Source organism: Mugil cephalus, chromosome 19 (genome assembly GCF_022458985.1).
Source record: "Mugil cephalus isolate CIBA_MC_2020 chromosome 19, CIBA_Mcephalus_1.1, whole genome shotgun sequence".
NCBI lineage: Eukaryota > Metazoa > Chordata > Actinopteri > Mugiliformes > Mugilidae > Mugil > Mugil cephalus.
The window spans coordinates 14,701,927-14,718,970 of record NC_061788.1 but is presented as its reverse complement, the minus strand read 5'-3'; positions in this window follow the sequence as shown (position 1 = coordinate 14,718,970).

Sequence of the window (17,044 nt, the reverse complement as noted above, 5' to 3'; positions counted from 1 at the left end):
TTCTGCGCAAAGAAGCGTGAAGCCGTCTTTTCTTCACACTTTAATAGTTGCATTTGCAGTAGAGCCTACATAACATTATTCCTGCTACTTTGTGTACCAGTAGTCTAGTCTTGCGCATAACACAAAATGTCACTGGCTCAACAGCTTCCTGTTGGTTTACTCATTAAATCTCCTACTACGTTACATCCCGTCAAACCTATTCCAAACTGCCTTGATCCTCGCAGAAAGCCTGTAAGAGTGAGATCGCATCAATCATCGTATCATCAGTTGCGGTGTGATCTCTGTCTAATGAGCCTGGAAACAGCTGCTTGCACATGCTTTTCTGAATAATAGATGCGATGGGCTCGCGCTTCCACCACTCATCATCTCGAAGGTTGCATTGGCTCTTAGAAGGGATTGGCTGGCGAGAAGAAAGAGAAAGACTCATCACCTTTCAACGGATGCTTTGTGGTGAATCCATGTTATTCTTCCTGGGTCTTTGGTGATTCTTGACATGGTGCTTAAAGCCTGCATGTACTTTTGCTCGAGGGATGGAGGACTCAGAATTGATCTATTCAAGGGTGGATGTTGACATTAAAGTTGCAGAAATATAAGTATACACCTAGCTGCTGGATATGTGTGTACTCTCTGTATTAAATAATAATTAGCATGTCATTTTTTTGACTGTTTATCTTATATTTGGATGCCTCAGAAATGCTTTGCCTGAAAGCACCTGAGATGAACTAGCCACAGGGGAGCTCCCCAAGAACTACATACCAAGCTTTTTTTTATTACTTTGACCTCACACCAACAGGAAAGCCAATATTGACTTCTGATTGATGGTTGACACCGTAGTGTTACATAGTAGTACTTCTTCACAACATACACAAAGTTCACAACAGTGCACAACAATATTGCATAATTAAGATGGAAAAAGCCTGGACATCGCTATCTGTCTATTTCTGTGTGTTTTGTTCCATTTTTAGGCTAAAATAAGATTAAGATTAGACAGCTAACATATTATCAGTGTTTCCACATTCAAGTTTAGTAGTAAGAAGAGATTTGAGTAGATGGTGTGGAGGAGGATGACCAAGGGAGGACTTTCTGTGGTTGCTTGGAAGCTTAGACACGCGAACAAGGGCATTTATTTCTGACCGATCCCAGCTGTGACGCGTAGTTACATTTCTGGGGAGGTGCACGGGTTGCGGTCTAGGGAGCTATGCTGGACCTACAACATAGAAGTGACACACAACTATAAATTAAGCCTAAGAATTATGATTCTTCTCAGTGTGGACAAAGAATTAAAAAAATCTGTTGTAGGAGCCGTGAAAAGTTCCTGCTCTACAAAGGGTCTGTAGGATAATCAGCACCGGTTAATATTAATGCTTTACTATTGTTTTCAGTGTAGGGTCTTTTCACTTTTATCTCCATCTGGCTGAAGTAGGTTGATTGATGTCTCATGCTGACATGAACTGTGGCAAAAAAAAAAAAAGAAGCTCAGTACTGAGAAAAAAGAACATTCACAGTTAGAGGTGAAAGTTCACTTAGAGTTACACGTACAACACGTACACCCATAAATACACAGGGACATTCTGTCCTCCGTGATCATGATCCTCCCATACAGTATATATATATATTGTTTAAACATGTATCACATGCTTCACGCTTTTTTTTTTTTTTTTTTTTTTTTAATGAGATTTATGATGTGTAGGCCTTCATTTGATCTGTATTGTCTCATTGAAATGAAGTGTTCATACATTCCTATATACTTTGTTGCCCACAGGCTCTGAAAAATTCAGTAGTCTTTGTCCTCCTCTCTGGCCTTGGTGCTGCTGGAATTACTCTGACTCATCCCGCTTCCTGTTCCTGTGAACATCGAGCTCCGGTCACATCTCTTTATCTGCTGTTCTCCAGTGATTTCAACGCTAGAGATTCTTTATACTCACGAACGGCATAAGTCAAATGTGAAAATATCTGCGAGTTTAAGTAAATAGTAAACCGTTTTACTGGTGTTGTTAAGTTAAGCCTGCTCCCATCAATATCTTCAGATTATCAGGTGCCAGTTACTGACAAACCCACTGACTTAGTTATGGACCATTTTAGCCATTATTTTGGCTTTTGAGCAAAAACATCATTGTTTTAATGCAGAACTTTCTCAAGTCAGGGAATGTATATTTCCAGGCTTTCTTAATTAGTTTGCATGCATTTGCGAAATGAGCATGTCTGGTTTTACACACCGTCCCTAATTAGCTAAAGGCACTCAGTTTAATTGACACCACCTCAGACATGTGTGTTTTGTGTTGAGCGGCATCCTCAAAGGGGCTACTAGCGTGAGACAGGAGCGTCCTCCTGACTGGCGTTAATAAATCTTGCATCTCAATCAGCATTTCCACAACATCAGAAAACCGCAGCAGAACTCCCTCCTCTCCCAAAAGCCCCGCATCATGTTGTTACTGGCTCACCATTAGAGAATGTCAGGAAGCATCGCTGCATCCCAAGTACACAAACATCAACAGTCTGCTCAGCATTTCCATGCGGTTTGCTTATTACTTCATCTCTAACGCAGGGCTTCTCACGGGGAATCAATATTAAAAGATTTTCAACTCTGGCAAACACCGGGACACTTCCTCACTTTGTTTACTTCCTGTAATTCTTTGATCTTTCCATGTTCCCTAGTCCATATATACAATATAAGTTGTTCTACCGCAGTTAAAATCTTTTATGATGATAATAGAAACATAACAAGACCCATTGGAGTCGCAGCGGAGACATCACAGTCATCTGTTCTGTTTTCTAAGTCAATGAAAAATTGAGGATGGAAGCGATTTTCCCTTAAATATTTCAGAGGCAGAGAGAGTTTAACAATCTTCTCGAAGCGCATGATCAAATGGGACCTCAACCACTCTACCGGAAATAATAAATACATTTTTCGATCTTGGATGAAATGACCACTGACGTCAAACTCTTGGATTGTTTGTGGTTAACGACATTTAACCTGATTGTAATAATGAGTAAAAGTGATCACAACGGAGCCAAGGACATTAGTACACTGAAGGTACTGATCAGTTTTTAATTGACCGATATTTCTTTTATTTCCACAAAGCATTTTCCATTATGTCAGCAATATTTCAAAACATTAAATACACTCAATAACTTGTTTCACTCAGAGGCTGTATTGTTGGGTGAGCAAATGTAATTGGCTAAATCTGAGTGAATACAAAACATATCGTGCCGAAACGCTGGCAAAGAAGAAAGATCGATAGAAAGACACTAAAACTGCAGTTACACTTATAGAAAATGACTTTATCCATACAAACAAATCCTGTTCAAATTGCAGCGATTGGAACGGAAGACGGAAAGGATGGCCTTTTCTCAAAAACAGCCCCCTAAAAAAAACAGCAGAGAGATTTTGGAGCTGAGGATTTAGAGCTCTGACTGCTATCAATAACACTTGAGGAAGCGACACAGGACTTACTGGCAGGCCAAACCTGCAGAGACACTCCTTCAGGCTGCATCTGAAATATTTCTATTCATGCCCTAGACAGCTTCCTCGAGGAAAGAGTGTGATTGCAAGGGACTGAAAAGGTCTAACAGCCAGCCCCCTGGTCAATAAGTTAACACATAACTCTGTCACGGCCTGAGGCAACCCTAGGAAATTATCCCCTTACCCCATGTGCATCCATCCTCAGTGAGGGTGAGAAGTCCCGCTCATTGTCTCAATCTCAAATACAGTCAGTCGCCGCAGTACATCCAAGTTAGATTATGATAATTATTAGGATATAATAATAATTATATCCTACTGTTAATGGCATCTGGAGAAATACCACTAAAAATGTGTGTTAAGTTTCCAAAAACATCTATAAAATAATATTCTTCAGGTGACATAGTCCTCGATGTTATCGAAAAGCAGGTAGTTTTCTCCAGAAGATATTTAGTAAACCTGAGACCGTCTGAAACGCTGATTCCTCTCAGGGTTTTGGTGAGCTATGTGTTGCGTGCTCAGATTTCCAGTTGGAACTGACCAGTGTCTGCATAAAACATTGCAGGCAGTCACACAGCAGTACCTTCAGAAGAACTGTCCACCCGCATCTTGGTGCGATAATCCAATCAGCCAATGACATGGCAGCAGTGCAGTGAATAAAACCATACAGATACAAGGACTTCGTGTAATGTTTACGCTGTCAAGGATTTTGACCATGGCACGACTGGGGCCAGATGGTTCATTTGATGAAACTGTTTGTCTCCTCGTACTTTCCTCATCGAGGTGTACAGGTATTCACGATGGAGCTAGAGACAAACATGGCACCAACACCAACAACAATACAGTACAGTAAAGAGCAGTTGTGGGACCGAATCGTTCCAGGAGATTAAAGAAGTCAGAGGAGAATGATCTGAACATTAAGTGTCCATCCTTGAGGTTGAAGAAGCAGAAATCTGAGGTTGCAGTGGAGACATGTTCGAGGCTGGACAGGTGTGCTGATTCATGCTGATATTAGGTCCACAATTTAGCACCAAAAAGCCTGACGCAATGGAGTAGACATGTCTTGTGTTAACGGTCCGATTCAAAGCCACAGCCTATTAAAGAAAAATCACCTCAAACACGAACATAACAATCATGTATTTACCGGTGTGTTGATACTGGTAGCCACAGACCAATAACTATGACATAAATAAAACATGCTGTACATGCTGTGCAAGGTTTCACAAAACCAACTTCCTGTAGAGTACAATTCAAACTGTCTCTGACATGACACGATGAGCATCTCATCCTCCTCTTGTATGCTAATTCCAAGCAGCATCTCTGTTTTGAAGTCTTTCTGCACCTGCTCCTGCCTTCCACCACATTACTGAGCCTGTCATGAATCTCAACTGTGCACCTCTGTCGCTGCAACTAGTCGATTTGCTTGACGTGTTTTCCAGTTAGGACGTTGAAGCAGATGATAGATAGTTGATTTATCTGGCAACTGCCATTTTCCCTGTCATGGATTGTCATGGAACTACTTGTTCTTCAAGTCAGATTGTTTTTGGTGCCCTATCTGCCTGATAACTTTTTTTTTTCAGAATTTTCATTTATTGATTCTTCATGCACAATGAATGCTGAGAATGAACTGGCTCATACAAATTATTCATGGTTAGTAATTCTGCCAACAATCAGACCACATAAGCTGACCTGAGATGACTTATTTTCCAATGGACGCTAAGTAAATACAACTGAATTGATTGTATGAAGGAAGTATAGCTGAATAACAGGTTTGATTTCTCTCAGGTCTTTTTCTGCTGACTTACATAGCCTACAAGTTAGAACTTAAACACATGTGACATGATTGATTTTATGCACCCAATTTAATGGGTTAAGAAGTAATGTCTAGTTTGTAAGAATAAAAGACAGCATTGTAAAAAATTTATTAAGACTATATCGAAAACTGTGAAATTCAAAACAAAATTGAGACCAAATACTGAGACTCCAGACACAATAAGGCAGGATGTACTGGCTCAAGGTGCAATGACATGACTGAAACTGGATAAATATACAGTGGAGTAGAAAAAGCTAATGAGTACCGAATTAGATAAAACAAGGAAGCAGACAGAGGGAACCACTGATCACAACCTGATCAGACAGTCATCAGTTGGCACCAAAGAAAACAAATGAATTTTTCACTGTGGCTTATTTTAACAACTGCATGCTGAATCTGCTGCACCTGGCTGTAAAACTAAAGATGTCTCTTTCATTTAACACATTGCCCAAATCTGAAGCTCTGTAATTAGGGAGGACAGTCAGCCCTAACTATAGACTTTGTAAGGAAAGACACAGTTGCATAGAACGTTATAAGCCATATGGCAAACAAAGTTTTATTTGTTTGAAGAGGCAATCACAAAGATTTGTAATAATTTGAAATAAATGAGGGAACAAAATGATGACTGACCCTAAGTGTGTCTTTAAAAATGCTGCTAAAGTGTTAGCTAGCAAAGGGTCAGTTATGTTAGTTGCAAAATGTGAAACACTGGTGATTGGAAGTGCGCGTCTCATATTCGAGTTGTGGCTAATAATATAGTTGCCTTTTTGTCTGAGACAGTAAGTGGACATATATTGGATAATTAGTGGGCATAATTTTCAGCTTTCTCACAGTACCCCGCAAGCAAAAGTGCTTGGATGTCTGGTGAGCGAGGTCCAAAAACACAGTTGTAATTACCACTTATTACCAGAAATGCCATCAAAGAGAATGAAATGCTGATCTTCTCTTTAGTTTTCTCAGAGGCTAACATTGCAGACAACTGAACCTTTCATGGGAGTAAAGTTGCCCTTTACTGTTTCTATTGCAAGCAGTGTCCAAGGGAAGCCATACTTCCTCTCTTTTATCGTCTCTGTAGCTGTCATTAAATAAAAACGGTTTCGGCAATTCTTCTCTGTTGTGTCACAGTCATCTCTTCCTTATTGCCCTGAAATAGAGGAAGAGTGGTGAAATGCGATATTGCACTCTGTTGTCCTCAAGGAGGCCAAGCAGAGTATCCCTTGGTGAAAAAAAAAAGAAAGGAAAATGATGAACCAATCAGGTGAGGCTGTTGTCATGCCACTGGTCACCTGTGAGTAGCCGGTACTGCGTCAAGGGAAGCCAGCCACTCTTTGGCCTCACGCCAATCAAAACATAGGATAGTCATCATCAAGCCACTGAAAGAAATTAGCAAGTTTCATTAGTAGAATTAGCAAATGCAATGATGTAGGATGGAGATTTGGAGTATTTAGTAAAAAAAAAAACAATTTTACAAAACTACCTCTGCAGCAACAACTTGACAATTATGTGAATTATGTGAATTACGAGAATTACACATAGTGCTAAACTTCAGCAGTAATTTTGCTGGCCACTGAAGTCACATGAAATAGCGACATACAAGCTGCAACATACACTTTTCTGTCCCCCACTTCGGTGGTAAGTATGATTGTTACATTAGTAGTTAATGCCACATGTCACACCCATCAAGCATCAGAAAAGTTTAGTGTTCAGTGCACAATGAACAACTAACGCTAGTTATATAGTGAAATAGCTTGAAGCTTTTGAACTCTTGAGATGTACCTGTTTGAATTTGTTTGAGAGGTGTATTGTAAAATGATGACATCAGTTTTATTGCCAGTAGTTTTGTGCACGGACCACTGTGCCTGCAATAAGTTAGTGCCAACAATGTCAATGTTATTTTCTCCGATTAGTAATGCATTTGTTGTTAAGATTGTTGCTAACATTGATGAAACCAACATCAGTTCTGCTGTCAGTAGATCACCTTATTCTGTCCAACTGTGAAAATGTTGTTTTTAGAAGAGGAAGATATTATGTATGTCCATGAATTTTCTAGTATAAATGCTACATTGAACAAAACGTTAACATGAAACTGTTGTTCATTAATTATTTCCAAGGTGCCTCTTTCCTGGGGCCCCCAGACTGTCTTGCAACAGCCCTGACCACAACATCAAAGCCACCTGCCTGATATTGTTTAGTTCTCTCTTTTGCCTCCCACAGAGTTCAGGCGCATCAGGATATGGATGCAGGCCTTCTAAGGGTGTACTGTGGTGTCTGCCACCGGGATGTTAGTAGTGTGAGTCTTTGGGACCTGAGGGGAGGGGCCTCCGTGAATCAGGCTTGTTCCAGAGCATCCCAGACACTTGGTTAGTTTGGGGTATGGGGAGTTTGGAGACAAGTTTGAGTTGTTCTTAAGCAGTTTTGCATGGAAACAAGACCAAGGAATATTTTTACAAACCTAACTTCTTGCCCCTTGAGTTGAGGATTATACCGTAAATGATGTCAAAGCCAGTCATCAACAATGAAAAGGAGAAGAAGCAAGGATTGGGGTCTCATTCTCTAATGCAGTGCAGTGCAGTGCAGTGCTTACGGTATTGCTCTGAAGAAATCCTTTGTTGGTAACTAAATAGCCTTGAGAAAATATTTCACAAATGCCAATATGTAAGATTAAAGAAAAATTTGCCTATTATTCATTAAGAATACATTCATTTTCACCAAAGCTATAGCTATGATAATCACTTTAATGTCATCTCCCCCTGTACTATTCCTTCCCTGACGTTTACACCCAATTAATGCCTCTGCTCAACTCTGGCAGTCGGATGTGGACTCTTATGCATGAGTTCTTCTTACAAACTCTTGGGCCTTTCATCATCTCTAATACCTTGTTATCTGCAGTGAGCCGGGAGCCAGCGGAGACTGCCATCACGTAATTACTGAAGAATGAGTCACTAACTGCCTTTTATTTGTCATCGTCCTTCGTGTAGTGTAGGTGCAGGTCAGCGCATGTTACGCCTCCCGTATCCTGCACCGTGGTTTTAATGTGGAAACTGTACATTGTTAGCCTTTGGGTTGCATATTTTGAAAGAGGATTGCATTGTTTTATGATGTTTTCCTACATTGGGTTTTCAGAAACAACTTGTTATTTTCTGTGTTTTTCAGTTTTTTTTCTCAGGTTGTTTTTAAAGTGTAGCTGCGTCACTTGCAGATTAATGGTTAAACTTGAGTCTCAGGGTTTTAAGTTTGTACCTAAAACTAGGATGGCAGCAATTACTGGGTAAAAACAACCCGTTCTCTAATTTTTTAACTCTGTGACTTAGGTACATCATCTTAATTATGCTAAGGGGGAAGAAAAGTCATTTCTGAAGCTGCAGAGTTCAGGTGGAGTTCAACATCCTTAATGAGCATGTTTATCACATTCATGCTGGATTGGCTGATAGGGTCATCAATATACATTGTGATCTGTGAAGACAAATAATCATAGCTATTACTGTTAGAGCCTAATGAACCAGATCCACCTGTGCTAATGCAACCACGGTTACAGTGTATAACCACAATTATTGTTGCTCAAATTAAAGATTTGTGGAACGTCATTTATGATGAATATTACATCCATTAACTTCTTTATTGCACGGAAGTCTTTAGATCAGGTTCGCTACCTCTTGAATGGGATGGACTATTAGTTGTGGGGCACCACATGGTCATATGTCAGGCTCTCCTTAATCAGTCAGTCTTTTAAGTGTCATTGTCAGAATAAAACAATGAAGTTTTATTTGAGCATTCATATACTGCATAGAAAGTGATGTAATAAAGTGCCAAAAAAAAAAGAAAGTCTTTCACTCAATCCCACCTAGTTCTTTCCTTTGTATAAACAATTGGTCCACATCACTAGTCACTAAGAAAAACGTCTGTGTGACATAATGTCAACAGACTCTCAGTTAAGAGTGAAGAACATTGACACATGTTAACTGCATTGTACTGTAGATCCAAAGTAATACTAGCTGAAACTCCTTAGGATGCATTTCAAGAATCCCAAATCACATATAACTTCACGGGAGCACCTTGATTAACTTTATTTTCATCAATCTGTGAGCATGTTTCATTTTAATTGGAAGGCACCGGACTTGTGTGAAAACAACCCTGACTTGTCTGTTTCCTTGGAGACGCGCGTTTAGTCCTCTAACTCTAAAAAAGCAAGAGTCTGGTTCTGAAATCTGGCAAACTTTCAGGTTTTAAAATGCCTTTCAGTAGTCTACACAATTCATCATCGTAATTATCTTCCTGACTGACTTCAGTTTAGCATATTCTCTAAAGAAATAGTACATTTGCTCTCTCGTACTGGGTCCAGAATTAGCTACTGGTGCTATTAAAGCAGACCTTTAAGGTAGGGAAGGGTAGACACAGGGATTTTAGATTAAGCCAGTGTTAAATGGGTTTCCATACTCACTGAATATCGTTTTACATCATTTTCGTCCGTTGCTGTCTCAAAAAACTGTCGGAACTGCGCAGGCGGGAAATATAGCATTGTGAGAATTATGTCATATCTTGGCAGAATCTCAGGTCTTACATCTCTCAGGATTAACAGGAAACTGTGGTCAAGCAAAAAGCTTTTTTTTTTTCATTTACTTATTTATATCAGTCCTTTTAATTACACTCATATGATGTCTCCATAGTCTAATGCTGCCTGCGTGATAGGAAGTACATTGGTGTAGATAGCTTCGCAGTAAACTGAGATGAATAATCAGAAAGTAGACTGCCTCTGGGTGCTTAGAAATGCAGGCTAGGGACCTTACGGTTACTGGTTTGAGTCATCAACTGACTGCATGAAAATGTGCTTGGGAGGAGGGTGTATGCAGCAGCCCATCAAGATCCATGGCTGACGTGCCCTTGAGCACACAATAAAGATTTTTCTTCGTATAAAATCCGGGACTGAATATTGTCTGTATTATGAATATAAATGGCAGACAAATAATGCAAAATACATTTTGAAAAAAAGCACGTGTTTTTTATTTTTTTCCCACTACCTCTGAGATTTGTTCACAAAATGTTTTATTGTGTTCAGAAGCAGCAGCTACCGCAGCAACTGCTTGATACAATGGCAAATGCAGATTCACAGACTGGCAGGTGTTATCCTTGAGAGATGTGTAACGAGGACCTGAAAGGTGTGGTGAAGAAGGGGGAAAGGGAAGACAGCAGATGCATAGCTAAGCCACGAACCTTGTGGCGCAGCTCTTTATAATCAGTCAGGTTCGCAGCCCCATTGAACGATGAGACACCAGGCAACGCTAACCAGCCCTTCCAGCCCTTGTGATGACACTTATTAACATTGGAGGAAAAGAGCATGCCCTAGAAGAAGGAAGGATCATTATTGCTACAGAGCAGCCCTTAGTTCAAAGTTAACATACAAATCAGAGTCATGCTCGGACCCTCGAGACACACATGAATATTTACATGTAGTAAGATCTAAACTATTTTTTTTTTTATTATTATGCTGTGTGTTGCCATGATATGCAGCTGCATGGACGCGGAGGCTGAGGAAAAAAAAGATTACCTCAGGGTAGGTGTAGATGAGCCCCAGGCATAGATTCAGAGAACCACTTCCAATCTAGGACACAACTCACCAAGCCTCTGGGCAGCAGGAATCATCAGGACTGCTCTGCAGCCTGATCAGCATGGACGGAAAGGAGGGAAAGGTGCATGCGTACTATGTGCACAACCTCTTGGCCTTTTCTCATTTCGCCATCCAATATATATTGTTTATTTTACACTTGAGGGAACAAAGGAGGAGGCGACGGGACATGTCGAACCTCCTGACATTCATCTTTTTTACAGCTGTAATGTAGTTTGTCTGCGCGCTGCCCTCTTTCAGCCGGGACAATCAGATTTCATTATGCGGCCAGGTCGTAAGGGATTTAATCAAGGATCTAATCACACTATTGCCACTTATCACAAATGCAGCTTGAGATCAATATGCATTTCACACACACTATATGGAGCTGCAGTGTGTGTTGCAGCTTGTCTAAAATCACCAACTGGAAAGATCCATGAATTAAACATGAATGTCATAGGGGCACAACTGGAGCCTCTTCCTTAGTTTCATATGAATTGTAACCTGCTAAGAATAATGAGTTAGTATTATTATATTAATTACATTACAATGCTATAAACTCACCCGGGGTCCCTCATTCAATTAATTTGGTCATTAACTAAATGAAGACGATTAAGGGAGTCCCCAGCCTTCGATAGATAGATAGATAGATAGATAGATAGATAGATAGATAGATAGATAGATAGATAGATAGATAGATAGATAGATAGATAGATAGATAGATAGATAGATAGATAGATAGATAGATAGATAGATGTAATTATCTGAAACAAACTATTCACGGTAAAACATCACTAAAAACCTATTTCAATGGATGCCGTTGTGTTTTTATGCAAATAGAGTACAGTACTCCACACTGTGAAGTGCCTCTTCTTTGCATCGAAACACTCAAAAAAAGTAATCGGCTTTGTGCGCCGCCTGACTTTTCATGTCTGCACCGAGTGATTTTTATGACTATTGACGTCAACAGTTATATAAAAGGTTATGAACATACCTTGGAGGTTTTGTTTAATGCATGTATCCTGACACCTGGTCCTACCAAGTGATAGAAAATATCCAGAACAAGCGATTCCTGTCTGCTCTTACTCCTCATCCCACTCCTCATTTATCATCCCTATTGCATGCCAGAAAGTTCATCTTGTTTTTTTTTAAAGTATGTTTATTCAGCAAGTCAATCAAAAAACAGGGCAGAATGAAGTGTGATTCAGAATTTAAATTCCATTTTGAGAACAGTTAAATCAGTTTTTCATTTCATCCTCAACACCACAGAGAACAATCCGCCTCGTTCAAAACCCGGCAATCCATCCCCTGCTGTCACTGGCAGTGTAAAGTAACATTTACTCAAGTGCTGTTCTTAAGGGCATATTTGATTCCATTTGATTCCTTTAATCCCCGACACATCAGATGAAAATGTTTGACTCGGCTGACAGCCGTTTCTAATCACACCGAAGATTTACATAAAAAACATGCAATCAAATTATAAGAACAGGATCCTGTGTTATAGAAACAACATACCAGGATAAAGCAGTTTGAACCGAGCTACACCTCAACCAGCAGTGACAATAACAAATAAGACAAAATCATTACAAAATTGTTCTTGCATATACAGTATCATGACATCCTGACTGACCTTATGACAGGGAGCTCTGTCATGTATATTATGAGCAAGCATACATTTCTTTCCAATAATCCCATCTCCCACAGCTGTGGATGTAATCGTAGTGAGAAGTGTGTACACAACATGTAGCATCTGAACATTTAAAATATGATATCTTTCTTTTTATTCAGAGTTAAGGATTGTTAATATTGTTGGATAATGGTCTGTTCTATGAATAAGAACAGACCAGCATGCTAACTGCCAATAAAAAAAATAAAATAATAATAATAATATGGGAAACCCCGCAGTTCCTCAAATGTCCAGATGGTGACATATGGTAGCTGCCACCTCAGCATAACCTCACCTCCACATTACATCTACTCGGCCGTTTCTGAATTAGACGGCAGTAAGTGAACTCACATCCAAGATGGCGATGTCCAGAGGCACCACACTGAGCTTGAAAACCAGTCTTCAAATGTTTTTTGTTTAGAAATGCACAACTTTTCCAACAATGGTAAAGATTCTGAGCCACCCAGGGACATGATATGTGTAAAAGAAAGCTGAAAGACAAAGGCTTGTTAAAGCTGTATAAAGTTTTTTATTGAGAAACTTAGTTTAGAGAGTTTCAGCGCTCGTCACTTCTTGAGATCATTGGTTTCTCTTCTCTTTAATCCTTTTTTTCCCACAATTAGTGGTTCTATGGCAACCCAATATTATGCCACGCTAAGACGCCAGGCTCTAGACATGACTGGGGACTGTAATGCGTTTGGGGGAGACGTGGTAAGAGTGGGTTGTAAATGGCTGATAAGTGGTAATCTCAGTCCACTTCCCCAGTTTAGAGAAGGTTGTTCCAGTTTACACTCCTAGAGTAAACAAAGCTGTTTATGTAAAATTGGAAAGCCTTTCCAGTGATCACCAAAGTGACTACATTCATTAAGGAAGAGTTAGGTTAAAATACATTTAACCAAGCAAACATAAATAGAAAAAGGGACTCTCTAAATGTCTGTACGTAAACCAGTGTCCCGAGGAAACAGTGGATGTCGTACAAAATTGCATATCAAGCTAACAAATGGTTTGGGCAATCAGAACATTTTTTTTTTTTTTTTAATGTTTGTTTCTTTTAGACACTTCTGGGCTTCTTCTGCTATCCTCATTTTAGAACACACAATCATATGAATTATGGATTATGTCTTGAAGCGAAGTCGACTATCAGGAAGTGTGCATAAACGACTGAGAAAGTCAGAGGGAGAGCCCTCATGTATTCTCATTGTAGATTTTATGGTGGGCTGCCCCGAGCTCTCGTGGACTTACAAGAACTATACATCAAAGTCCGAGAGTGTGTGACAGCAAGACTGTGCAAGAAAGATGTTGGAAATGGTACGAGATGCGTTTGAGGCCAGGACACATGTATGGACCATGAAAGATTGATTAATTGCAATTGGGTTATCAGTACTGATTCCACTTTCCAGAATGACACTGCCAATCCGTCCAAACTTGACAAATGTTGTTGGAAACATAATTTACGGTGAAGCTTTTGCACATGGACAGTGTAAAAATGGTTTAATAATTCAAACTTGCCAGCGGTGTATATATTTGCATCTAACCAATTTAAGTTTGTACACTCTTTATGCATGCCGGTGTACCTTCGGGGCTCTAAAAAGGATGTGTTAAACACCACATAAACAGATTTTAAGAGTCAGACAAAGGACAAAATCCTGTTTTCTCCACTCCTATAGCTGGCGGGTGTGAACGGAGGAGCGGGACGTGCTCAAAGCAAAAGCATGAGATGCGACGGTGTTTAGATGAAGTTAAGATTTTTGAGGTTCATTCCAGTATGTGCTCTTTCAAAAAAAAAATGGAAAGCGTGTGGAAGAGAATGGGTTCCATTCTGAGGCCATCGAGGCACCGATCAAGAATAACATTATGGCCACCTGCCCAATACTGCGCACGTCTCCCTTGTGTCTACAAAACAGTTGCAACTCATCAGAGGATGGACATGTTTCTTCCGAGGGTGTCCAGTGGTGTCTCGAAACAGGATGTTATTAGTGGGGGTCTTTGAGGGGCCTCCACGGATTCATTCCACGGATACTTGATCAGTTTGGGGTCTAGTGAATTTGGAGGCCAGGCCACCACCTTGTGCTGTTTTTCATTTTTTTTGTTTAGTTCCTAAACCATTTTTGTGTGTCTGTGTCAGGGTGAATCCTGCTGGGGATAGCTGCTGCCATCAAGGAGTGTCATTGCTGTGGGGTGGGAGTGTCTGGTCTGGTCTAGGTTGGTGGTACATGTCTAAGCAACATCCAGATGAATGCCTAAAGTTTGCTAGTAGAACATTGCATTGTTACAAGATGTTATTAAGTTCTCCTGTTAGTGGTTTAAATGTTGTGCAAAAGCAGAGGGTAAGTCAAGTTTAGTTATTGGGAATGTTTTTTGACTGTGAGAACTTTTATGTCTTCATCAGACCACAAGACCTTCTTCCATTGATCTGGAGTCCAATCTTTATGCTTCCTAGTAAACTGAAGCCTTTTTTACCGGTTAGCCTCACTGATTAGTGGTTTTCTTAAAGCTACGTAGCCATTCAGTCCCAATCCCTTGAGTTCCCTTTGCATTGTACATGTGGAAACACTGTTTCACTTTGACAATTAAACACTGATTTCACTAAATGATCGGCAATCACAAACAATTGGGATTTTTTTTTTTTTACAACCACATTTCTTCCTTGAAACGATGGTTCCCCACTGTCCTTCCAGTTTTTAATAATTTGTTGGACAGTTCTTAACCTAGTTTTAATAGTTCAACGTGGTTGTTTAAGAAATGCATCAGTCAGGGTTAAATAACCTGTTGCCAGCTGAATGCAGTGATTATCCAATAGGAGACTCTTTAGTCTCTAGTATTTGCATAGGTAAATCCATTTGGCAACTTTTTGTTTTGGCCGGGCAGCGTATTTGATAGTATTCATCTTTTTTTTTTCTTTTTTTTAAACCTTAGAAATAGCAAAGACTCCTCTTCAGCCAGCATGCATAGCACAACATGCTTCCTCAGATACCGGAAAGCTTGCACGCACACAAACTCAATTCATCCCACGTCCAGGCTGGGCAATGGGTTTTCCTATAATTACACAATCTGACCAAGAAACTGAACCAAATTTCTCTGTTACATTACGATGTAGCACTTCAGGTAAAATGTGCACGGGAGCATGAGATGAGTAAATGGATGTTTTAACCTTGTGTTAATATGAAACTGAATGGATGACCGAAGTTTCCTTTTGCCAGCAGACACGCTGTGAGACACATGCTACAATTACTATGGTGTGGCTCCATGAGAGGGCTGCCTGAGTGGGAATAGAAGCGGCACTAACTTAATGCTGCTGAGCAAAATATATAATTGTTTATGTCGCTGACTGCTGAACTCTTGAATTGATATTCAAGGATCTGTGTCCGCTGTTACTAAGATTGAAAGGACAATGAGTTCAAAGCAAGCAAGTCACTCCGTTCACTTTAAAAAAGATCTATCCAAAGACCTTATTACGAGAACTCATCTAATAAATGGCAAAATGTATGTAGCGGTTAATGATTGCCAGTTATTACAGCATGTACCTTCATAACCTGGTGGATTTTATTGTTACGCAGCACAAAGAGAGAAATACGTACATTAGTCTTTTTTGTCAAGACGAAAGGCACCGCCTGATACCACTGAGTCACAAAATAATTATCTGTGGAGCTCGGCAAATTGTTTTGTGCTTCCTCTGATGTTTCCTCAAATGTGGCGAAAATAGAAGTATAATGAGGGGAGCAAAATAAAACAGCTTTGCATTTTAGAGACATGTGCAGCTCCTCTCACTCGATGACCCAACTTCTGCTCACATTTAACTCTTTGAACACCGACTGGCCTCATTCTAAGGGAAAATCCTGCATTGAGTGTTAGTATTACTTATGTGTCATTAGCAGCAGCCCTCCCTGCTTCAAAAAAAAAAAAAAAAAAAAAATGGATTTGACTGACATTTTTACGTGCCCCTAAAGGCCACGGACACGATAGAGGATGCACTGTATGTATGATACTGATTAATTGAGGTTGGGATGCAAAATAATTGAATGACCTTTGGCTGTGATCTAGTTTAAGATTTCTCACTGATGATGCAGTGAAAGAGCAACCAAGGCAGCCGCTTGACTGCAGGCTGTGTTCAGAGTTTCAAGAGTGAAAAATGAATCACTCTGTCTTTCTGCATCCCTTGCCTTTGTCTCTATTCATTTTCTTCTGGCCTTTGCTCTTTAAACTTCATCCCATCTTGGACCAGGGCACATATAAACTAATTAGACTATTAACAAGGACAAGTTTCCGCACACAAAAATGATGTAGGGTATAATAGAACAACAACAACAACAACAACAAAAAACTCTTACTGGCGGACTAATGGGGCAATTACAAATAAAACTGGATTGATTAAACTTGTGAATGTACACGATTGCTATTTTAGACTGAATATCTGCTTACTGATGCAATGTCACTGCTGTGTGAACAGTTTACAAAGAATTAAATAAAATAATAGTAAAAAAAAATCCACACTGAGAATATGAAAAT